This window comes from Macrobrachium rosenbergii, chromosome 2 (genome assembly GCF_040412425.1).
Source record: "Macrobrachium rosenbergii isolate ZJJX-2024 chromosome 2, ASM4041242v1, whole genome shotgun sequence".
Lineage (NCBI taxonomy): Eukaryota > Metazoa > Arthropoda > Malacostraca > Decapoda > Palaemonidae > Macrobrachium > Macrobrachium rosenbergii.
In genome coordinates, this window is record NC_089742.1 from 90,662,104 (window position 1) to 90,687,910 (window position 25,807).

The following is a 25,807-nucleotide window of genomic DNA, read 5'->3' on the forward strand; positions in this document are numbered from 1 at the left end:
ACTAATTTTTTTTCTGGGACATAATTTCATGGGTCACTAATGCTATATAATTAAATTACAGGCAGTCCCCGGTTATCGGCGGGGTTCCGTTTCTTTATAGGTGTGGCGACAATCTACGAAAATCACTGATAACTGAAAATCAGCGATTTTCAATATACTTTTCTGAGTCCAGTCCCGTGTCAGCGGTGAAATTCCATTACAGCACGAATTTCTAGGTATAACAATGCTAGATATACCAGAGAAAAAGAGCTTTCAGGAAAGCTGGGGTTACTACCCCCAGTCGGCGTCTTCTCAGGAAGACGTCGGTATAATGAAGGGTGAGTGAAATACCACTACCACGGAAATATACTCGAAAGATCTCTCCCTTATCAAAACCCCCCCAGAAGAGAGCGGTGAGCCGTTACAGCCCCCACACTCAAACACCCGCCAGGACGGCGACACCAGCGCCACCTACTTCATTCCATTTTCTAGCACGTGACAAATTCGTTTCTTTTGTGTGCTCGTCCATTATTTTGGATTTTTTTTCTTCATCTACGATGGCATCGAGCACCTTTTCCATCTCTAAGTTAAGTACCATCTTCTTGTGGGGTTTTGTTCTATTTTTTGGCTGTTTTGGTCTCGTGTTTTCATAAATATTGAGATCTTATTATGGCGCCACGGCGTCCCCCGCCAGCCATGTCGGCCGTGGCGACTCCTTCTGTTCTTTTCTGTTGGAGTTGTCTCCTTGTCGTTATATTTAGATTTGCCCCCTTGGTTTCCTTCCTGGTGGTTCCTTGCGGTGGCTCCCCCCCTTTTTGTTTTTTTTTCATTGGCCTGTCGGCCTTTATTAGGAGTGATGCCCCATCCAGGTACCCCCCACCAGGTTGGGTTCCTTTTCATTTTAGTCTGTATTAGGCTAATTATTTTATTCTTGAAGATGGTGCTCTTCTTTTATTTTATTTTATTTATTTATTTTTTTTTTTTTTTGTTTTGTGTGGTTTGCCTCTGATGACAACCTCAGATCTAACCTTCTTCCCGAGGTAGGCTACGCTCCCTGTTGAGCACATTTATTTTGTTTTTATTGTTTATGTGTGATGGTTTTTGTGGAGTAGGCTTGTTTTGCTTCCATCCCCTTGCCCTGGGTGGGGAGATCAGGTTGAGGAGTTTTGTTGCTGTTTCCTCCAGGGTCGTTTTTTTGGTGGGCAGAGTGAGCCCCTTAGTTCTCTTCCTCCAATTTTGGGAATCGAGTTCTTTGGATGTGTTTCCTCTAGGCTAGTCGCCTTCTTGCCCCCTTCTCGTTCCCGGTTGGTTCTCGGCACAAAATTTCTCTCCCTGTTGCTTCCTCCTTCCCTTTTACACTCCTTCCTCTTTCCTAAGCCTATACTAGGTTAGGTCCATATTAGGCTTCGCCTAGTCAGGAGTTGGGCTTGGGTTGTGTAGCTCCCTAGTAGTAGGCCACCCTTCCCAAGTTCATTTGGAGTGGTGTAAGGATGCAGTTGAGCGGGTGACATGTTTCTCCCTGTCTCCTGTTCCTTCCTGGTAGCCTACTCCTCTCCACCCCTCCACCCCCCCCACCCCTCCTCCCCCCAGCCTTGCTCGACTCGTGCGGGTGACGCTAGATGGCGTTTTCTCCGAGTTCAGGGACTCCTCCTTTGGTAGAGGGATTCGCTCCCTCCCATACCGTCCCTAGCATCGCTGTGGTGGGGTTGGTGGTTTGTTTTGCTCGAGCGTGTTCGAGATCACTATCTCATCACTCTTTTCTCCCGTCGAGTTACGTTGAGTTAGGGTATTATAATTGCTCCGCCTTATGTTATGAACATTGAGCATTTTACCCATCTTGTTTCTCCGGCGGGAAGTAAAAAAGGAGAGGTTTCATATATATATAAGGGCGGATCCCTCCGGTCTCTGAGTTTTACCATCACTTGTTTTTTGTTTTGTTTATTATTATTTAGATTGTTTTATCTACAGGAGTACTCTCCTGTTTCATTTTATCCATATATACGTGAGTCGGTCCCACACCGGGGCTCCGCCGTTATTTTACTGGCAGCCCTTATGGTTGGTTCCTGGTTTCTCGTTCCTTCATTCCCGGAGTCCTCCGGGGTCTGAAAACTTAACCTTCCACTCTGTGCATTTAAAGCTTATTGGCCCAGTTTATGATTAGGGAGTTCTTCTCCACCGGAGTATTCGGTTGTAGTTGAAGTTTCCTGGCCTTGCCAGCTTTATTTTGCTTAGGGTGGGAGGTTCATGTACTTTTTGTTCTTACAGACTGTTCGCTGTGAGGGCGGGGTGTACCGCCTCCCTTCAACAACCTTACGGGTCACGTAGTGTGCGGACCCACGCTGGTTGTGCGGTCCGGCTGGACGACCTGGTTGTTTGGCACCCTGATGGTTGTGAGGTTTGCTTTGCTCTCTGCTCAACTGTCCAGGGACGAGTCGGTAAGTGACAGTCTTCTTTCCCGTTCCATGCTCCTCATATTGTATATTGTTTATATGGTTCGGACTGTTTTTCGTTCTTAGCTAATTGCTGGTTTTCTTGCAGGCGGATGAAGTCTTCCAGAAGTCTGCCTTGGAATCCCTCCGGGCCTGGGTGGCTGGGTTTGGTAGGAATGTTCCGTCGGGAAGCCCCTACGTCCTCGACGCCAGGTTGAGGACCTGCTTTACCCGGCGCACGGGTGGCGGCTGCAGTGCCAGAAGATCTTGCCACCCCATCATCCAGCAGATCCGGGATGCGACCCAGCCACCCCAAGTGGATATTCTCTATCGCTGAGGTCTCGGAGGATGTTGCGCTTTAATCTCGACCTGGAACCGATGAACACAGAGCAGGACCAGGTGGTAAGTGGTGAGGTAAGTGAGGTTGTTGGGGCGGGCCCCCTTTTTTGACTCCCTGCTTCATCTGTTTCTTCTTTTTCAGGTTTTGTGAAGTCTTCCTCCTTGGGTGATAGAGCTCCATCTGCTATCCCCAAGTTGAAGTTGAAGACTTCATGGAAGGCGAAGGGCTACAAGTCCTCGTCTTCCAAGAAGGCATCGCCCTTCCCCGTCGAAGGCTAAGGTCTCAGGACCTGTAGCCTCCGGGAGCAAGTCTGGTTCCTCCGGCAAGGCGCGAGTAAGAGGGCTGCAAAACCAAGCCCTCCTCGCCAGCCTGCTTTTTGATGCAGAGGCCTTGCCACAAACCAACTTTACAAACAGTTCACGGAGGACCTAGATTCAAGATTTGAAAAATCTCCGAAAAGTTGGCCAGTCATGACAACATACTGGCGGGAATGGCTCGCCCACCCCCAGCCGAACCACAGTATGTTATCCCGACACTGCGGACCTCCCGCCGTTCGATGTCGGTAACCCTTGGCGTTTCGCACTCCGGGCCATCAACATGATGGCAAACTGACAGTTGATGGTCTTGGCACGAGGCGGTTGGAGGAATTGGAGTTCTTCCCCCGATCTCTTGCCCCCTTATCCAGGCTTCGTGAGGCTAACGGAGGAAGCCTGGATTCGTTCAGACAAGGTTCCTAGGGAGACTGTCATCATCCCTAGGGACCAAGCTCAGTCGGCTCTCCTGCGCACTCTGACGGAGTGGCAGGCAGACAACACAAAATTGACTCCTTTCAAGGGCAACTTCACCATGTTCGCCCTGGGAGACAACCTTCCCACTCCTTGTTTGGACAAAGTTGCTCTGGCTACGGCCCGAGCGTGCTTTGATGGTAACCCCTTACCACAATTAAGGAAACAGACCCTACTTCCCTGGTATTCCCAGGAAGTAACGAGTTCTGGGTGGGCGCCCGTCCACTTTCACTGTCGGGAAGCTGGACCCCTTCTGCGCTTCCACGCAGTTTAGTGAGCAGCTCCCCAAGCTGCCGGAATCTTTGCTAAAGGCGGAGTTTGATGACCCGGACTAAGTTAGCCCGGTCCTTGAACTCCGGCTGCCTTACTGAAGCTACTGCCGTCTCCTGCTCGGACGAGCCATTTTTCCAGGTCTTGGCTAAGTCCTTGCTGGCTGGCTTCCAGTCTGACTTTTTGAGTTCATCATGGCCAGACTGGAATGCAGAAAGTTCATCTTTGCTGATGCCACTATCCGCCACGAGCCTAACAAGCTCGTTAAAAGCTCGATCTGGGGACCTAACCTCTTCCCTGAAGAGGAGGTTACATCCGTTATGGCTGAGGCTACACGGGCCAACCAGAGTCTTCGCTCGCGCTGGGGCATTTCTGCCTATAAGCGCAAGACCCCAGAATCTGGGCCGCCCCCAATCGAGAGGAGGCAAACGGTTCAGGAGGCATAAGAGGCCCCACCATCAGGCGGTAGTCAAGCCGTCCCGGTCTCGGCAGTGGCCCAGCCATCTACCTCAAGGCTCACCCCAACAGTATGTGCTGGTCCAACCAGCTGCACCCTCCTATGTATGTGACCTCACCAGCATACAACCCCACATATGATGAGGCCGTGGTTACTTTCACGGCCTCAATAGGGTTGCAAGGGGGAGGAGGCAAGGGCCCCTCACAGAGGAAAAGTCCAACACCACCCCAAAGGGAAGACCTGGACGTGGTAGAGGGGAATAAACCCGCTCCCTCCCACTGAGAGAACACAGGTAGGCGGTCGCCTGTATTGGTTCAGGGACCAATGGACCTTCAGCCCTTGGGCACACAGCATTGTGTCCAAGGGACTGGGATGGAGCTGGATCAAAACCCTCCTCCTCTAACCAGGTTTTACCAGCCACCCACATCAATCCTACAGGATTATGTGACAGAATTGCTCAACAAACGAGCAATAAAGAAAGTAAGGCACCTAAAGTTTCAAGGCAGGTTATTCACTGTTCCCAAAAAAGACTCCGATCAGCAAAGAGTGATCCTGGATCTGTCGCGTCTAAATCTCTACATAAAATGCGACAAGTTTCGCATGCTTACGGTAGCTCAGGTACGGACTCTACTTCCGCGTGGAGCCGTCACCACCTCTATCGATCTTTCAGACGCTTATTATCACGTCCCGGTTGCGCGGAACTTCTCTCAGTTCCTCGGTTTCAGACTCGGGAATCAAGCCTACTCCTTCAGGGTCATGCCCTTCGGTCTGAACATTGCACCCAGGATATTCACCAAGCTGGCGGACACGGTAGTACAACAACTCCGGTCCCAAGGGATATCCCTAGCAGCATACCTGGACGATTGGATAATTTGGGCACCAACAGTTCTGGAGTGTCAGAAGGCCACGTCCATAGTCATCAATTTCCTGGAGTCACTGGGTTTTCAGCTGAACAGAGAGAAGTCCCGCCTGACTCCGGAGTCCCGGTTTCAGTGGCTGGGTCTCCAGTGGGATCTGTCCTCTCACACGTTATCTCTTCCGCCTCCCAAGAGGAAAGAGATAGCATCTCTCACCAAGAGATTTCTCAAAAATCCATCAGCATCCCGCCGGTCCCAAGAAAGGGTCCTTGGGTCTCTTCAATTTGCCTCAGTGACAGACCTGCTCTTAAAAGCCAAATTAAAAGACATAAACAGAGTGTGGCGGAGTCGAGCAAATGTCAAGCTCAGGACAAGGTCTCCTCTATCCCTCAAATCTTAAAGACAAGACTGCGGCCTTGGACCACAGTCAGGGCCTGTCCAAAACAGTTCCACTTCAATTTCCCCCTCCGGCACTAGTTGTTCACACAGACGCTTCTCTAAGCGGCTGGGGGGATATTCACCAAAACAAAAGTACAAGGAACGTGGTCCACAATGTTTCAGCAGTTCCATATAAACACCCTGGAAGCTATGGCGGTCTTTCTAACTCTGAAGAAAATCCGCCCCCCCAACGGATTCATATCAGGTTGGTATTGGACAGCGCAGTGGTAGTTCATTGCATCAACAGGGCGGCTCCAAATCAGGTCGAGTAAACCAAGTAATGGTTGCTATCTTCTCCCTGGCGAACAAGCACGGCTGGCACCTGTCAGCCACCCACCTAGCGGGGAGTCCGGGCGTGGTGGCGGATTCCCTGTCCAGGACTACTCCGTTGGAGACGGAGTGGTCCCTGGACGTGGAATCTTTCAAATGGATTTGCCGCCGGGTTCCGGGCCTCCAAGTGGATCTGTTCGCAACGGAGAGCAACTTCAAGCTCCCCTGTTATGTGGCCCCCAACCTGGACCCTCAGGCGTTACGCCACAGACGCAATGACAGTAGATTGGAACAATTGGGAGAAGATTTATCTGTTCCCTCCAATAAATTTACTGCTGAAAGTTTTACACAAACTCAGGACATTCAAGGTCAACCAGCCCTAGTAGCCCCCTATTGGCCGAAGAGCAATTGGTTCCCCTCTTCTTCAGGAACTGGGATTTGGAGTCTTGATTCCCAAGCCCATTCTGACCCAGACAGTACAAACCAAGACTGTGTCAGCTTCCTCAAGAATTCAGAATGCCCTAGTTTTATGGACTTTATAAAATTCGCAGCCCAAAAAGGAGCAAACATTGACCCTGTCAACACTCTGTTTTTAGAATCAGATAAAAGAGATTCTACTCTTAGACAGTATGACTCAGCAGTCAAAAAATTAGCCTCCTTCCTAAAAGCATCTGAAGCCAAAATCATGACGACTAATTTAGGAGTTTCCTTCTTTAGGTCACTGTTTGAGAAAGGCCTTGCTCCGGCCACTATTACCACAGTCAAGTCAGCATTGAAGAAAGTATTTCTACGGCTTTAAAATTGACCTTACAGATTCCTATTTTTCATCCATCCCCAGAGCATGCGCTCGTCTGAGACCAGTATCACGCCCACATTCTGTTACGTGGTTTCTCAATGACGTCCTTAAGTTAGCATCAGAGATGGATAACTTTCATTGCTCTTATCAGGATCTGTTAAGGAAGACTTTATTTTTGATTAGCTTGGCTTCAGGTGCTAGAATCTCAGAGCTGTCGGCTCTCACTAGAGGTGATAATTTTGTTAACTTCCTCCCATCTGGAGAGGTCCTCCTTTCCCCTGACCCTAGATTTTTAGCTAAAAACGAAGACCCACAGGACAGGTGGTCTCCTTGGAAGGTGGTGCCCCTTCCTCAAGACCAGTCTTTATGTCCAGTTTATACACTTAAATCTTACCTTTTAAGAACTCCACAGAGTAAGTCGGGTCCTCTTTTTATCAGGAGAAAGGTGGTACTCTTTCACTAAATGCTATAAGACAACAAATTCTGTATTTCATTAAACAGGCCAACCCAGATTCAGTTCCTAAGGTTCATGATATTCGAGCAGTTGCTACTTCCATTAATTACTTTCATAATATGGACTTTTCAGAGTTATCTAAATATACGGGTTGGAAATCACCTCTAGTGTTTAAACGCCACTATTTAAAATCACTCAAGCCCTGAAATTTTCTACAATAGCTGTGGGAAGTGTCATCTCCCCACCTTAAATAATCATATCCTTATCCTTTCCTTTCCCCCGCCCGCCTGCCTCATTTACTTCTCTGCTTATTCTCCTGGTTGATTATGCCTCACTGCCTAGCTCCTCATATTGATGTATCTTGTATCTGTTGATGGAAAAACTGTAATCTGACATGCCATAATTGTTTTTTCTTGTGGGGTACTGGACAGTTTTTATTTGGCTCCATGTACCCCAGATATGATATATTCTGTATATGTTAATTTTCATTAGTTTTGTCTCTTACGTGTTTTAGCCTAAGTTTACGTGTATAGTTTTAAGGTTGTATTTCAGTTGTTCTGTGCACATTTCATGTTTCACTTATGCTTTAAGTAATTTTAAGATTTTTGGGGTTTTTTCCCCATCGTGACCGGGACCTCCCCAGTGTTCATAGTATTAAGTTTTTTGATGTGCCTTAGATTTAAGTATGCTTTAGTCTTTTAGTATTCTTGCTTCATGGAAGAGATTCCCTTAATTAAAATTATTTTGGTAAACAATTTTGCCATTTTCTTCAGATTACCTTTTTTTTTTTTTTTCCAGTAGTTTGCAGTCTTGGCATGATTCTCTATCACTATTTCACCGGCTGACACGGGACTGGACTCAGAAAAGGGATTTTGACAGAGGAAAAATCTATTTCTGAGGAAGGTCCCGTGTCACCCGGTGACCCTCCCTGACTCACCTAGTACTCTCCCCTCTTGCACATGCCAAGTCTGGGGTTAGTGCTAGCATGGAATGAAGTAGGTGGCGCTGGTGTCGCCGTCCTGGCGGGTGTTGGTGTGTGGGGCTGTAACGGCTCACCGCTCTTTTCGGGGTTTTGATAGGGGAGAGATCTTTGAGTAGGTTTCCGTGGTAGTGGTATTTCACTCACCCTTCATTATACCGACGTCTTCCTAGAAGACGCTCGACTGGGGTAGTAACCCCAGCTTTCCTGAAAGCTCTTTTTCTCTGGTATATCTAGCATTGTTATACCTAGAAATTCGTGCTGTAATGGAATTTCACCGGGTGACACGGGACCTTCCTCAGAAATAGATTTTTCCTCTGTCAAAATCCCTTTTTCGGCGATTTTCAGGGCTTAGTATGTTTTGGCACCAATATCCAATAATCAGCGCAGGTAAGCGGAAATTGGCGATTTTCGGTGCCAAAAATTGCTGGTTTTCGTCACTAGACAAATGCCGTAAAACCGGATCGCGAATAACCGAACCCCTGTTAACCGGGGACTGCCTACGCTGTATTCTAAAACACCATGGCTAAGCAGTACAGATTAGATCGAAAATAAAGATTCCAAAATCAGACAAATCCATCTCCATGAAAACCTGTAGAATTGAAACAAAACCTTATCTTCAATTCCAAGTATCTTAAATAACGCCTACTGGACGTCCTTACCATACATTGCACTAAAATTGTCTGTTGGGTGCCAAGTGGACCAAGTATGGATGCGAGATAAAAATCCAGTTTTTAAATATTGGCGGAAAAATAATTATAGGCCTAGTTTGCGAAAGGTTTTAAATCACAACCTTGAGGATGCTGGGAGTTCACGGATCACGCTGTTGTTTTGTTTATAAGCTTTCACAATCCAGCTCTATGCGCTGAGTTTCTTCATTCTGCACCAGAAAGCATCATTTGCATCATCGGAGATGCATATCTTGACGCATCTGTGTTTTGCAGAACTTTTGCGAGTGTTTGCGTATTTGTGAGGCAACAGGATGTTTAGAATACAACAAAAATATAAATCATGCTTTTAGCTTTTACCATTTTGAAATATTTTCATATAAATAACGATAAATAGAAAAAATCAACCTTTGGTCAACTTTAACTTTCGTCGAAATGGTAAAAAATGCAATTGTAACTAAAAACTTACAGCCTAGTAATATTCAATCAATTTCCTTCATTTTGAAACAATTGGAAAGTCTCTAGCACAATATTTCGATTTATGGTGAATTTTGAAAAAAAACTTTTTTTACATCAACATTGTTGTAATTCATGCATCATTTTGTGATAGTATTTTCTCTGTGTTGCTTTAATTGTTTTACAATCTGTTATATGCCAAAATCATCCAATTTAGTGTACAATACAACTAAAAAAAGTAACTCATTACCTTTAACCGTTTTGCTTAAAATGATTTGTATACAATTATATATGAGCTTTTTTTAGCTGTCATATATTCCAATATTTATATATGATAATGATATCTATTTTCATTTCTGATGGTTGCATACTAAACTTCAGGCAATGATAAAAAAAGATTTAAAAATGAACTCTTAATCTTAAAACTAAGTGTCCACCGTGATTTTTGAAAAAGACTTTTTCGCAACAGAAGGCTTAGAAATCAACTGCTTGGCACCATGACGTTTTTTTGTAAATAGATCGTTTAAGGGTTAAAAAAAGCAAAAGATTTTCTTAATTAAAACTAGTTCCTAAATTTGAGAAAGTCTGTAATCATCATGACTTTCCCTGCAGCTAAAATACTGCCTTTGTTACTCACCACCTAAAACTGGATATTCAGTTATGAAATGTGTAATAGTTAATGGCAAAAGGCAGTCCTCACAAAAGTGTTGAGGGGTCCCAGTCATTAAAAGACTATATTATCCTGCAAAGTACCACCTCGCAATTTTTAAATATTTAGATACTTCCAAATATGTGAGGAATTTGCAAATTATTTTTTGTTTTCAATCACTCTATAAAAGTTCCATAATGTGTAATTACTACTATAAGTGAATTATATTTCACAGGGAGAAGGATGTTATTTTTGGAGGTTGAAATGACTGCTGCTTTTGTTATGGAGGTTACTTTTTCATTTTTTGCCACACGAACATGAGATGGAACCCAGTAAAAGTTTATATCTTGGATTCTACTGTCAGTGAGATGTAAAACCAAATATTTCGTGTACTACTAGGTTTTTGGACTGAATTATCCAACAGTCTGTAAAACACATACTGTACTCAGAGACGATGACATTGCAGCAAAGTGTATTAGTGACCTTCAAGCCATCTTTTGTTGAAGGCTTTGTTATAGTAGCAACCCCCCTTTTTCTTCCTTTACTTAGAGAAAAGATATAGAGGAGTAAGCCCTTCCCAGTTTTGGTTACAATGCCTAATTTAACCCTTAAACAATGAGCCTCTATTTACAAAAGTGTCTGCCGTATGGATCAGGGTTCAGAAAGTTAGCAGCCTAAGCGATAAAAAAAGTTTTTCAAAAAATCACAGCACGCTTAGTTTTTAAGATTAAGAGTTCATTTTTGGCTCCTTTTTCTCACTGTCTGAAGTTTAGTATGCAATCATCAGAAATGAAAAAAATATCATTATCATATATAAATACTGGAATATATGACAGTGCAAAAAAAATTTCATATATAATTGTATACAAATCACGCTGTGAGCAAAATGGTTAAAGCTAATTAGTTATATTTTTTTTGTTGTACTATACACTAAATTGCGATGATTTTGGTATATAACAAATTGGAAAACGATCAAAGCAACAAAGAGAAAATATTATCACAAAATGATGAATGAATTAACAATGTGAACATTAAAAAATTTTTAAATTCACTATAAATTGAAATATTGTAAAGAGACTTCCGTTTGTTGCAAAATGAAGGTCTGTGATTGAATATTACTAGAATGTAAGAGTTTTAGCTTAAATTGCAGTTTTCAACCATTTTCAGTCGAGTTAAAGTTGACAGAAGGTTGAATTTTTTTCTATTTATCATGATTTATATGAAAATATTTCAAAACTGATAAAAGCTACAACCATGAGTTATTTTTTGTTGTATTCTACATGAAATTGCGCACATTTTCATGTATAAAACTTTATGTAATGCCTAATAGAAAATGGTGCAAACATTACGACAAAGTGACTAAAGAAATTCTGAGATTTTCAGCAGAGTTGGAACATGGAGAAAGGAAGGAAAGTATTTTTTTAAATTCACCATAAATCAAAATATTGTGCGAGACTTATTGTTTGTTGCAAAATGAAGGTAAATGATTGAATATTACTAGAATATAAGAGTTTTAGCTTACAACTGCAGTTTTCGACCATTTCGGTTGAGTTAAAGTTGACCGAAGGTTGAAATTTTGGCAATTATCGTGATTTATATGAAAATATTTCAAAACTGATAAAAGGTCCAACCATGAGTTATTTTTTCTTGTATTCTACATGAAACTGCACACATTTTCATATATAAAACTTTATGTAAAGGCTAATAGAAAACGGTGCAAAAATTACGACAAAGTGACTAAAGAAATTCTGAGATTTTCAGCAGAGTTAGCGCGCACGCGGACATAAGGAAAACGTTTTTTAAAAAATTCACCATAAATCGAAATATTGTGCTAGAGACTTTCAATTTGTTGCAAAATGAAGGTAAATGATTGAATATTACTAAAATGTAAGAGTTTTAGCTTACAATTCCATTTTTCAACCATTTTGGTTGAGTCAAAGTTGACCAAAGGTTGAAATTTTGGCACATACCGTGATTTGTATGAAAATATTTCAAAACTGATAAAAGCTACAACCATGAGTTATTTTTTGTTGTATTCTACATAAAATTGCACACATTTTCACATATAAAACTTTATGTAACAGCTAATAGAAAATGGTGCAAAAATTACGACAAAGTGACTAAAGAATTTCCAAGATTTTCAGCAGTTAGCGTGCTTGGACGCAAGGAAAAAGTTTTTTTCAAAAATTCACCATATATCGAAATATTGTGCTAGAGACTTCTCGTTTGTTGCAAAATGAAGGTAAATGATTGAATATTACTAGAATGTAAGAGTTTTAGCTTACAATTGCATTTTTCGACCATATCAGTCGAGTCAAAGTTGACCGAAGGTTGAAATTTTGGCACAAGGTGATTTATATGAAAATATGTCAAAATTGATAAAAGCTACAACCATGAGTTATTTTCTGTTGTATTCTACATGAAATTGCACAATTTTCATATATAAAACTTTATGTAACGGCTAATAGAAAATGGTGCAAAAATTATGACAAAGTGACTAAAGAATTTCTGAGATTTTCAGCAGAGTTAGCGCGCGCGGACATAAGGAAAAAGTATTTTTTTTTTAAATTCACCATAAGTCGAAATACTTTGCTAGAGACTTCTCGTTTGTTGCAAAATGAAGGTAAATGATTGAATATTACTAGAATGTAAGAGTTTTAGCTTACAATTGCATTTTTCGACCATTTCAGTCGAGTCAAAGTTGACCAGAGGTTGAAATTTTGGCACTTATTGTGATTTACATGAAAATATTTCAAAACTGATAAAAGCTACAACCATGAGTTATTTTTTGTTGTATTCTACATGATATTGTGTACATTTTCATATATAAAACTTTATGTAACGTCTAATAGAAAACGGTGCAAAAATTACAAGAAAGTGACTAAAGAATTTCTGAGATTTTCAGCAGAGATAGCTGATGCATTCTTTTGGAAGAAGAAAGAAATTCGTGCATGTGCAGCTGGGTCACGCTTGTAAACAATGACTGTGATCCATGAACTCAGCAGAGAAGTTCCTCTAAACGGACGAATGAAAAAGTTTTTTAAAAAATTCACCATAAATCGAAATATTCAGGCTAGAGACTTCTTGTTTGTTGCAAAATAAAGGTAAATGATTGAATACTACTAGAATGTACGTGTTTTAGCTTACAATTGCATTTTTCGACCATTTTGGTTGAGTCAAAGTAGACCGAAGGTTGAAATTTTGGCACATCGTGATTTATATGAAAATATGTCAAAACTGAAAAAAGCTACAATCATGATTTATTTTTTGTTGTATTCTACATGAAATTGCACACATTTTCATATAAAAAACTTTATGTAACAGCTAATAGAAAATGGTGCAAAAATTACGACAAAGTGACTAAAGAATTTCTGAGATTTTCAGCAGTTAGAGCTGACATAAGGAAAAAGTTTTTTTCAAAAATTCACCATAAATCAAAATATTGTGCTAGAGACTTCCAATTTGTTGCACAATGAAGGTAAATGATGGAATATTACTAGAATGTAAGAGTTTTAGCTTACAATTGCATTTTTCGACCATATCAGTCGAGTCAAAGTTGACCGAAGGTTGAAATTTTGGCACATGGTGATTTATATGAAAATATGTCAAAATTGATAAAAGCTACAACCATGAGTTATTTTTTGTTGTATTCTACATGAAATTGCACACATTTCCATATATAAAACTTTATGTAACAACTAACAGAAAAGGGTGCAAAAATTACGACAAAGTGACTAAAGAATTTCTGAGATTTTCAGCAGAGTTACAGCGGATGTAGGGAAAAAGTTTTTTTCAAAAATTCACCATAAATCGAAATATTGTGCTAGAGACTTCTCGTTTGTTGCAAAATGAAGGTAAATGATTGAGTAATACTAGAATGTAAGAGTTTTAGCTTACAATTTCTTTTTTAGACCATTTCAGTCGAGTTAAAGTTGACAGAAGGTTGAATTTTTTATATTTATCATGATTTATATGAAAATATTTCAAAACTGATAAAAGCTACAACCATTAATTATTTTTTGTTGTATTCTACATGAAATTACACACATTTTCATATATAAAACTTTATGTAACAGCTAATAGAAAATGGTGCAAAAATTACGACAATGTGACTAAAGGATTTCTGAGATTTTCAGCAGAGTTAGAGCGGATGTAAGGAAAAAGCCTTTTTAAAAAATTCACCATAAATCGAAATATTGTGCTAGAGACTTCTCGTTTGTTGCAAAATGAAGGTAAATGATTGAATATTACTAGAATGTAAGAGTTTTAGCTTACAATTGCATTTTTCGACCATTTCAGTTGAGTTAAATTTGACCGAAGGTTGAAATTTTGGCACATCATGATTTATATGAAAATAAGTCAAAATTGATAAAAGCTACAACCATGAGTTATTTTTTGTTGTATTCTACATGAAATTTCACACATTTTCATATATAAAACTTTATGTAACGGCTAATAGAAAACGGTGCAAAAAATTACGACAAAGTGACTAAAAGAATTTCTGAGATTTTTAGCAGAGCCAGAGCAGATGTAAGGAAAAGTTTTCAAAAAATTCACCATAAATCGAAATATTGTGCTAGAGGCTTCTTGTTTGTTGCAAATGAAGGTAAATGATTGAATAATGCTAGAATGTAAGAGTTTTAGCTTACAATTCCATTTTTCAACCATTTTGGTCGAGTGAAAGTTAACTGAAGGTTGAAATTTTGGCACTTATCGTGATTTATACGAAAATATTTCAAAACTTATAAAAGCTACAACCACGAGTTATTTTTTGTTTTATTCTACATGAAATTGTGCACATTTTCACATATAAAAATTTATGTAACAGCTAATAGAAAACGGTGCAAAAATTACGACAAAGTGACTAAAGAATTTCTGAGATTTTCAGCAGAGTTAGCTGAGGCTTTCTTTTGGGAGAAGAAAGAAATTCACGCATGCGCAGCTGGGTCACGCTTGTAAACAAAACAACAGCATGACAATTTTTGTCTACGTAAAATACGTCCAGTCGGCATTAAAGGGTTAACTGCTTTGGTAGGCAATGAAGAAGTGGCTGTCTTAGTGTCCAGAATAGACCTATTAAGAGGTTATATTAGTGAGCTTCAAGCCCTATCTTGTTCTTTGCCCTTGCTCTCATAGCAACCTCTCTCTTTTCCTTCTTTGCTTAGAGAAAAAACTTAGAATTGAAAGCCCTTCCAAGATTTGTGTCAGTGCTTGATTTATCTGCTTGTATAGCAATGGAATAATGGCTTTCTTATGTCCAGTTAGAACTTAAGGGTTTACCTGGATAGACATAAACCTGTAAGAGGAGAAGCTAAGAATTTATCTGTGGTGTCAGAAGGCCAAACACTCCTAAGTCCAAGATACCTAAAGTCTATGCATACAGAGTTGATTCCTGAGAATCTGGCATTCTTGGAGATAATCCTCATGGTTTCTGTACAGTAAACATGTCTTCATTTCCTTTAAAACCACTTTCTAGGGAAGGCTGTCTTGCAGCTCAGGGGAATTATAACTATTCTTGCCTCATTTTTTGCGTGTGTTCAATTTTAGCACAAGTTAAGCCCATAGTAACCTTGCCTTCCCATCTTATCGTTAGTTGTTAAGAAGCCCGCTACTGAATTTGGGGAGCATGAAGGTACACATCAGTGTATAGGAGAACACCTTCATATATGAAATGAGTACAGTAATTATCTTCAGTTTTGGACTGTCGGTTATGGGCTTTCGACTCAGCCACAGGAGTCAGCAGTACTCTACGAGACAGAGTCCTTTTTTCTCCTCTAAGGATCCTCTGACAAGTCTTGATACGAGGATTTTACACCCTGTTGTGGTTCCAACGTCTGACGACAGTATTTGTCAGTAAAGATCATGCATCAAGCAGGAATGTTGAGAAGTTTTTTCTCTCCATTAAAAAGCTTTTAGTTCACTTGGCTGAAGTCTGCTTCTCTGGCTACACTAACCCATCTCTGGCTGCACTAACCCACCATCCTTATTCAATGTGGTAGTCAGCTAACTTTAACAGTAGGTAAGATTTATTCCAAATAGTGGTTAATTTCATGACAAAATTGTTTGGATATTTGCCTACTGTTAAAGTGGAAACCCATTCAGCCCACCCCCTCTCTTAGTGGGCGGTCATGAAGAAATATGACAGAACATACACATTCCAGCACCATCTGGTGGGAACAGATGAATACAACGACAGTCCTTGCGAGTTAGCCAAGCGTATATTGATTTTTTTTTTAAATACCAACTGCACCAACCAGCATGAAGATACAGCTAAGTTTAACAGTAGGTAAGTATCCAAATAATTAATTTTTTCATGAAAATTATCATGCTTTTTGTGTTCTTTTTTTTTACACTGATATTGTTTTAGGAATTAAACAATGTAGAATAAGAAAGGATGAAAGAATTTATTTTGCATTTTTATATCCTAAGGACTACAAGCATGAAACATAAAAGGGAAAAATTATTCTTTTGTATGCCATTCCCTGAAACAGAGCTAGTAGAACAATGAATGGTTTCATTTCATTTACATTTGTATCATACGATATTCTATGGTGAGAGGAAATATAGAAAATGGAAATTCATGCAAGAACAAGTTAAATCAAGAACACAATTTTAAATTGTGACCTAGTCTGTTCGTATCTCAGAATGTTCGTAACATGAATGTTCATATGTAGAGTGTTGGCTTACTGTATTTTACATTTAGGTCCTTCAAATGTTTTTCTTAGTCCATATATGTCATAGAAATCTTGTTCTGATGTCCTAGATTATGACTTTACTACCACGTTAGCAAGGTGCATGATGGAGATGCTTATTTAGGTGTGATCCCTCGAACCAGTGACTGCTTCAAGGATTCTCCAATTTAAATGGATGAGCTTAGAAATGGTCCCCAGTTGCAGGCATATGGGGTTGCTACAAATATTATCCTGGCTTATAAATAATAAGGATAAATTGAAAATTTTACATTGGAAAATAGAAACAGAATCAAAATGGAAGCTAAAACAGACAAATATTAATTCCAGACATGAAATGGGCATCTTAGCTGTTTGTCAATCATGGTGCAAAGGAATGGGGAAAAAGAGACTGGAAGGGGGTACAGTATATATATTTATTAAGAAGAGTAGATGGAATCAACAGAAGAGGAGTAGGCATGATCTAAATGCCAAACACAGAAGTCACTGACTGACTGGATCAGTGAGCAACAAATTACTGCTTGAAAGATTTTCATAATAAAACTAATATTGTAATACTTACCTGAACACCTGAATTAGCCCTGGTTACCTACCAGCCCGAACTATATCCCCAACTCATTACCCACTAAGTGGGTAATTAACTGTCAGCGTTACCAAAGCTTAGAGGAAAATCTTGTCAAATGAGTTACCTAGCATACTGTTGGCAACGCTGCTGCAAGTCCCGGCTGTGTATGGCCGAGACCCCCAATTGCATTATTCATTAATCAGATTGAAGTGGGGAGGAGGGTGGGAATCATTCAGGTGTTCAGGTAAGTATTACAATATTAGTTTTATTATGAAAACTTCATATTGCAATTCACCACCTGAACACCTGAATTAGCCCAATTAACAAAATTTAGTGGAGGTGGGTTCAATTAAGTCAGACCGACCTACCAACAAATAAAGCAGGTAACTCATTAACTGTCTACTATGCATATAAACGAAAACCTCACCTGGTTGTCCACTCGGCAGGTGGGGATGCCTGAAAGGAGAGAATACCCTTAACATCAGTCTCAAGTCACGGTACTGTCTGAGTCGAGCTACTTCCCATGTGGTATTCAAAGAAAACCTCCCATGAAAGAAGGGAAAACTAACTCCCATGTGGCTAATCAAAGCCTCGCATGTAGTGGAGCCTGGTGAACCTCCCATGTGGCTATTGGTAGCCTCTCATGTATGGAGGGGAACGACGAGCCTCCCATGTGGCTATTGTAGCCTCTCATGTACGGAGGATAAGTTGAATGTGCAGTCGGATCTTCCGATTCATAGCCATCCGTTGCTGTCGACGCTGTGCCGAATGGGTGAATAAATCGAGCTGAAAACCACCTGGATTTACCTAACCTCATTGAATTATTGTAAAATCTTGTGTTCCATAAATGAATTCCGATTCACTGACAGTTCTACTCACCTATCTTACGCTATCCAACCCTGCCCCTACTCTCCCCCCCCTCAACCCTTAGTTTACCCTTTACTAAAGAAATGAATTGGCCGCCACAAAAGGGCCCAGCGAGTAACCCTTCTCCGACGAAAATTGAATGTCCTTAAGGTAGAAAGAAGTGAAAACAGATACTGATTTCCAAGTTGCCGCTTCTAGTATTGCCGACTCCGAGAAATTCCTGAGAAATGCCGACGATGTCGCCACCCCTCTAATACTATGAGCTCTTGGGCGCTCAGAGGAGTTCGATGGTTCCGAAATAGCTGCAGAATTTGCTGACGACTGTTGAATCACTTCTCTTAAGAAAAAACTAATAGTATTCTTCGAGATCGAACGCGAAGGACATCTGAGAGAAAAGAATAGCATTCTCGGGCGAGGCAACATCTTTTCTATGCGTAATAAATAAGCTTTCAGCATTTCTGAAGCGTCACCTCCTACGAAATCTTCCAAAGACGTTACTCTAAATGCTCTGGGTAAAGGATTCGATTCCGATTCTGATTTAGCTACGAATTCCGGCAAGTAGGACAGAAAAATATCTTTCCCTGAGAAGGATACAGTTCTTGAAACAGCCCGAATTTTTCCTACTCTTTTAGCTGTGGCCAGTGCAACCAGAAATAATACCTTTTTCGTTAATTGCCTTAATGACAGTGATTCTAATGGCTCATATTCTGACGATCTAAGGAGACCTAATACTGCCGCTACATCCCACGATGGTGCCTGAAGAGGAAGAACTGGGCGTTCTATCTTAAAAGACCTTAGGAGATCATGAAGTATTCTGCTAGTCGCCAATTGCGAAAGATGGAAACGGAATGTACTACTAAGCATTGATCTGTAACCGGTGATCGTAGAGTACGATAATTTCTTTTCTTTCCTAAGAAAAAGGAGAAAGTCCGCTACTTTTGCTACCGTTGGAAGTGAAATATGATGACCTTGGTTCCGGCACCAATTGCGGTAAACCACTCACTTGGCCTGATATAGCTTCCTGGTTGATCTTCTCAGACAGAAAGACAGTTGGCGAGCCACTCCCTTAGAGAGTCCAGCATGACATGCTGCTCGCTGGACAGTCTCCATGCAGCTAGCTTCAGCACTCGGAGGTTCCGGTGGAAGTGATGGAAGTGCGGCTGTCTGAGAAGATCTTTCCTCTCTAGAAGGAAAACCGGAACATCTGTCAGTAAATCGAGAAGGTCCGGGAACCAAGGTCTTTGAGGCCAGAAAGGGCAAATCAACGTCATTTCGGTGTTGTTGGAGTTCTTGAGCTTCATCAACACTTGTTGAATCATTCTGAATGGAGGGAATGCATACATTTGCATGTTGTTCCAAGAGTGCAGCATGGCGTCCGTCCCAAACGACATGGGATCTTCTACTGGGGAGAAGTATACTGGGAGGCAAAAATTTAGTCTTGTAGCGAACAGGTCTATCATTGCTGGCCATTTCTTCAATAGAAGTTGAACTTCCTCCTGCACTAGCGTCCATTCTCCTCCCAGAACCTCTTGCGATCGGCTTAGGGCGTCCGCTAATACGTTGAGTTTTCCCGACACAAACTGGGGAATGAGAGTAGTCCTGTGGCACTCGCACCAGCGGAGAATTCTCTGTGCGACTTGGTTCAAAATTTGCGATTTTGTCCCCCCCTCCTTCTTGAGGTATGATACTGCAGTTACATTGTCGCAAAAAAGTGCTACAGTCCTGTTGCTTAATTGATCTGCGAAGCAACCTAGAGCCTCTTCTACTGCTCTTAGTTCCCTGTGGTTGATGGACTCCCTCCGATCCAGACTCGTCCAAAGGCCCCTGGCCTGACATTCCTCCAGGGTTTCTCCCCAACCCTGATCCGAGGCATCTGTGTACAGATGGACATCTGGAATGGGGAGTCCAATCTTACGCCGATGGTCAGATGATATTCTTCTGACCACCACCGAAGATCCTTCAGGCAAGAATCGTCCCAGACTATGAACGCGTTCTCTTCCCGCAAGTCCCAGCGATTCCTGAGACATGCCCGAAGAGAACGCATCCGGAGACGAGACCTTGGAATTAGGAGTGAGAGGGAGGCCATCCTGCCCAACAAGCTCTTCCATAGGCTCACAGGTTGAGCTCTGTTCGATCTGAATGTTTCCAGTTGGCTCAGAATTGCCAAGACTCGTTCCTCCATCAGGAAAGCCCTCAAAAGACGCGTCTGAATCGTTATTCCTAAATACGTCTTTGTCTGAGCTGGAATTAAAGAACTCTTTTCCAAGTTGATTCGTATTCCCAACTTCTGACACAAGTTTAGTAAGAAGTCCCTCGCCTGCAAAACTTCGTCTACTGACAAAGCCTGAACTAACCAATCGTCGAGGTAGTGCCTCATCCTGAAACCCCGACGATGCATTATCTCTGATATAGGAGACATCACACTCGTAAAGACTTGAGGTGCTGTGGTCAGACCGAAGCAGAGGACTCTGAACTGAAATGTTCCACTTGGACCCGAGAATCGAAGGAACTTCCGAGATTCCGGATGAACCAGAACCTGGAGATATGCGTCCTTGAGGTCCACTGAAATCATTCAGTCGTCTCTCCGGACCGCAGCACCGACTGAGAAGTTTCCATATGGAACTTCGGGGAGATGATATACCAGTTGAGACTCGAGAGATCTATGATGGGTCTCTAAGACTCTCCAGACTTTGGTGCCACAAAAATCCGACTGCAAAACCTGGGGAAGAAGGAGCAGGTTCTAATGCTCCCTTCTCCAAAAGGGCTCGGACTTCTGCTGCTAAAGCTATTCCCCTGATGGAGGAAAGGGAATAACTGGGAAGATGAACCAGTGAGCTGGATAGCGGAGGGAGAGAGCGAAAAGGGACTCTGTACCCCTTTCTTAACCTCCACTACCCAACTCTCTGCGCCACACTCCTTCCAGATTTCCCAGAATGGAGCAAGGCAACCTCCTACCGGTGCAGACGAGGGGAACGTCTCCTATTTCCGAAAACCCTTCTTAAGGACAGAGGGTTTCAGATCTGAAGCAGGAACTAAAGACTTGGATGAGAAATGGACTTTCTTAGGGGACCTAATTGGTGATTTGGAACGCGTCCGCTTAGATGGTGATGTCATCCTTGAACATCTCGGTGATCTGGCGGTCTGCGCTGCCACCCGAATCATTGCTTGCTGTGACTCGACAGCCGAAGATGAGGAAACGAAATTTACCATAGACCCTACATCTTCTTCCCTGAAAAGACTGTTGCTGAGCGCCAATGGTGCCCTCAACAGAACCCTCTTGTGAATGTCTGAATAATGCGGAGGCAGATGGTTCAGAAAGAAGTCCCTCCTTTTCTTACCAAAGAAAGTTGTGCATCCAGCCGAAATGTTTGCCTGATAGGCCAGTCCCATTGACACCGAAGTGATGAGATTGTCGAACAATAAGGCCTCCGACTGAGTACGGAAAGTGTCTTCCAAAATACCCGCCTCTCTAGCCGTGACAGATACCAAACGATTCGAAGAAGGGACCCTAGACAGAAGAGCTTCCATTGATTCATTTAGAGGGACCCTAACACCCCCAGAAGGGTTACCCGCAACCTTGTAAAAACCCTTTCGAGTAGGAAGCAAGGTGGAATCCTGCCTACCCGACCCAATTAATGCCGCTAACCTACCATCCACCTTCCTCAATGCCTGCTTGACATGGCCAAACCAAACTAGATTCTTTGGTGCATGCGCAACCACTGATTTTGTCGCAAACAGCGACTCAAACATCGCCTGATTAGGTTGAAAAGGTTCTTCCGGAGCCATGGACTGTGGATAAAGCGCATGAATGAAGTCCACCATTCGCTTGTACTCGTTCTCGTTTGCTGAAGGAGAACAGGCTTCCGGTACCGGATCCTCTTCCTCGCAAGAGAAATCCTTATTGGAAAGATCCAACCGAGTCGAGACAGGAACCGAGACAGGCTGACACCTAGAAAACGCTGGATCAGTCAACCCGGAACACGAAATACCTGAGTGAGCAAGACGAACACCTGGAGGATCAGTCGCAATCATGTTGTGGGCAGCCGAGAAGGGTTGTGCAAAACCCGCACTCTCCAACAACGGTGGAGCCACGCTTGGGCCAGCCACACCTGGGCGAACCACGCCCACCTCAGAAAACGGGGAAGCCGCAACACCCGCAACCCCCGAACTAGACTGAATAACAGTCGCATGCGGATGAGGAATTGCAGCAGCAGACACTCCGCTATTTGCGGAAGAAGAACAAGGGGGGAAAAACCCCTGCTGACTCACAACCGAACCCGAACCTACAAAACCCATCCTAACCGGAGGAACAGAGAAACCTGTTGGAAAGGTAGAGAAGGAAGGTACTGAAGGAGGGAAGAGAGAAGAAGCCACACTCGGGGTAACCATCGGAGTCCCTGTTGATGACGTCATACAGGTGGGGAACGTACCAGTCGGACCGGAGCTCACAGGAGTTTCGCATGGAAAACTGCGGGGTACCGAACACGAAGCGTTTGCGGATGATAGGTTACCAGTAATCCTAGCTACCGGAGTGATTGTTGAGACTACCGGAGCTGAAACATTGAACGCGGGAACAGCCGCACTGCCAGTTGCCACAGCAACTAGCTCCGGAGGATGAGAAGTCATAAGATTTGTGGAAGATTGTCCCGAAGGCAAGTCCGCTAAGGGTAGAGAGCTCGGATGAGCGAGAGAAGAAACCGAAAGTCTCTCCGAAGAATGACCCGAAACGGAAGGTTGAGAAAAAGTAATAGAAGATTTTGAAGCCATAGGGGAAAAGATGTCTGTAGATACAGAAGAGGCCATAGATTTTAAGGAAAGAAAATAGACTGATTCTGTTCCCCCCGATAGTCTTGTAAAGCATCATTCGTGAATTCTGGGAGATTTTTCAAAACATGCTCAAAAATGTTAGAAAACCCAATATTGAAACAATTTCTAACCAAAGATCTGAGCAACAAATTACTGCTTGAAAGATTTAAATCAAAACAGTGTACTGTAATATGAAGTTTTCATAATAAAACTAATATTGTAATACTTACCTGAACACCTGAATTAGCCCTTAATCCCACTAGCCCGAACAACTCTCAACTACCCATCCCACTATAGCTATAGTGGGAATTTTAACAGCCAGCGTTACCAACGCTGCAGGTAAAATCTTGTCACTTGAGCTACCATAACAAACGGTTGGCAACGCTGACACAGGTGTGCGCTGACACGCCCCATTTTCATCAACTGCTTTATTCAAGGTCAAAATTGATGTGGGGAAGGAGGGTGGGAATCATTCAGGTGTTCAGGTAAGTATTACAATATTAGTTTTATTATGAAAACTTCATATTGCAATACACTCCCTGAACACCTGAATTAGCCCGATTAACAACATTTAGAGGAGGAGGGATCAATTCTATTGCACGCCCCTTTGACAACCACAGAGATGGTAGCTCACCAATCTGCTCTGCATAAGATATTCATTTAGTCAAACACTCACCATATCAATCAATAGTTTCAGTGAAGAGACCTGCTGGAGAGTACTTTGATCGAGTCAGGTCAGTACTCTCGGCTAGGATACCTATCTAGTTAAACACTCACCTTATCAATTGTTGCTTTTGGTGATGAGACATGATGGAAAATACTCTGATCGCCCGTCAGGTCTGTACTGTCTCAGTCCGTCAACCTCCCATGTGGTTCTTCAGAACCTCTCATGTATGGAGGAGTAAGGTGACCTCCCATGTGGCTATTCATAGCCTCTCATGTATGGAGGGAAATGAAGTAGTGTGCCGAGCCGCTGATCCTCCGGATAAGGTCCGACGATTGACGAGCGAAAAAGTATCTCAGTGCCGACAAAATAGCCTAGCCTACTAGAGTACCCCTTGGACTCTCGTAGGGAAACTATCAAAGACTAAGATACTTAAAACGTACTAAACCTAAGTTCTTGTGATTATATTATCACTGTTGCCTAAGAATTCTAAAGACTAAAAGGAATTCCTCTATCTGGTTAACCTAAGAATCTCTTCACTATGCGAATACCGCATCAGCTAAATAAACGCCCCTAGAAAATGAGCTTTGCCACTAACGCGGCCTAAGAGAATAACCCTCCGCACTAAGCGAAAACCATCTCAGCTAAATGAACGCACCTTAGATAATAGACTTCGCCACTACACGTGCAAAATAGTGCGACATCTCATGATCTCAGAGTCATTGGTGTTGCTACTGTTGTTACTACTACAACTATAAACTGAAGTTTGATGTTCGACGCGCGTTCTCACATTCAAATGATTTGTGGACAATGAAGCCCCGCCCACAAAGTCAGGCTCGAACAGACTTTCTTCAAACCGTTCAACAATGTGTTCGACAACCAAATACCCCATTCACATGTTCGGACATCACTTCAAACACAGGTCTGCGAACCGCGTTTGACGAACTGTTTGACCGTGTAAACCCCCCCTTAAGAGAATAACCCCCCAAACCTCCGCGTTAATACCCCCTCAGCTAAATGAACGCACCCTACATAATAGACTTCGCCGCTAAACGCTGTGAGGCGAATCGAACATCACTAAGTAAAATGAGTAAACACTGAGATGGACTTTCAAGTAGCTGCTTCCAGAATAGACGGCAGTAAATAATTCCTGGGAAAGGAAGATGAATTGGACATACTCCGAATACTGTGCGGTCAGGAAAATACAGAGCTGAAGGCGACGAAGAACAACCCTGAGAAGCCCTCCGAAAGTAACTAATCACATTCTCTGACGGTGGACGGGAAAGATTCGAGGAGACACAAGTGTGTGCGGAAGCGGAAGGAGTTTCGCAACCCTTGATAAATAGACTTTAATGCTCCCTCCGGACATAAAGGTATCTCCGCTGGATCACCAGTAATGAACACTTGCAGATAAAGAACTTTAAACGAACAAGGCAGAGTTTTAACCTCAGACTCTTTCGTCGCCGCAAATTCCGGAAGACAGACAATATGTATCATTCTCGCACAGGAACCCAACCTAGAAACTGCCTGAAGCTTACCCAACCCTTTAGCTGAAGCTAAAGCCGTAAGAAAAGGCACCTTCTCAGTGTCTTAACGTTATAGTTTCAATAGGCTCAAAGGCAGGGGAAAGCAAGATAAATATTGAAATACTTCCAATGAGTCCCAATAAGGGCGCCCGAGTCGGCAAAAACAGGACGTTCAATCTTACAAGAACTTAATCAACGATTATCCTACTACCTGAAACTTCAGGAATGTGGAAACTAAATATACCGCTAATCGTTGAGCGGTAGTCAGCAATGGCCGAATATGAAAGACTTGATTTTCAGGAGGAATAAAGGAAAATCCGCTATTTTGGCTATGGAAGGTCAAGAGATGGAATGACCTTCCTTACGACACTAACTTCTATACCATTTCTAGCTGAACCTGGTAAGGCTTACAGGTTGACTTAATCTAAAAGAAAACTATTTAGGCACAATTTTAGAGAGTCCGGACTGTTTAGCGGCTCTCTCTACAGTTGCCTTGCAACTAGGTCCAGCATGCGAGGGTTTGGAAAATAATAGAAAGAATGCGGTCATCTGAGTAGTTTCGCATTGGTAGGGACAACGGAACTTCTGTAGAGAGCTCTAGGAGTTCCGGAAACCAAGCGTGTTATGGCGAGCTATTAGAGTCCAGGTCGTCTTGACACTCTCCTGTGATTTCCCTATTACTTGATTAATGAGACCGGATGGAGGAAAGGCGTACACATGCAAGTGATTCCAACTTGTAAAGTCACCTTGGTGACTATTGAAATGGGGATACCATTAGAGAAATAATCCGGAAGACGATGGTTTAATCATGTCACGAATAAGTCGACAGTTGCTGGTCACTTCCAGAGAACCTGACATATTAC

The 25,807-nt window shown here is 42.4% G+C and overlaps 1 protein-coding gene across 1 annotated transcript in view; it reads right to left on the minus strand.

The window, feature by feature from the left end:
• Chsy (Chondroitin sulfate synthase) overlaps positions 1 to 25,807 on the minus strand; it is a 344,497-nt gene that overhangs the window by 76,814 nt on the left and 241,876 nt on the right.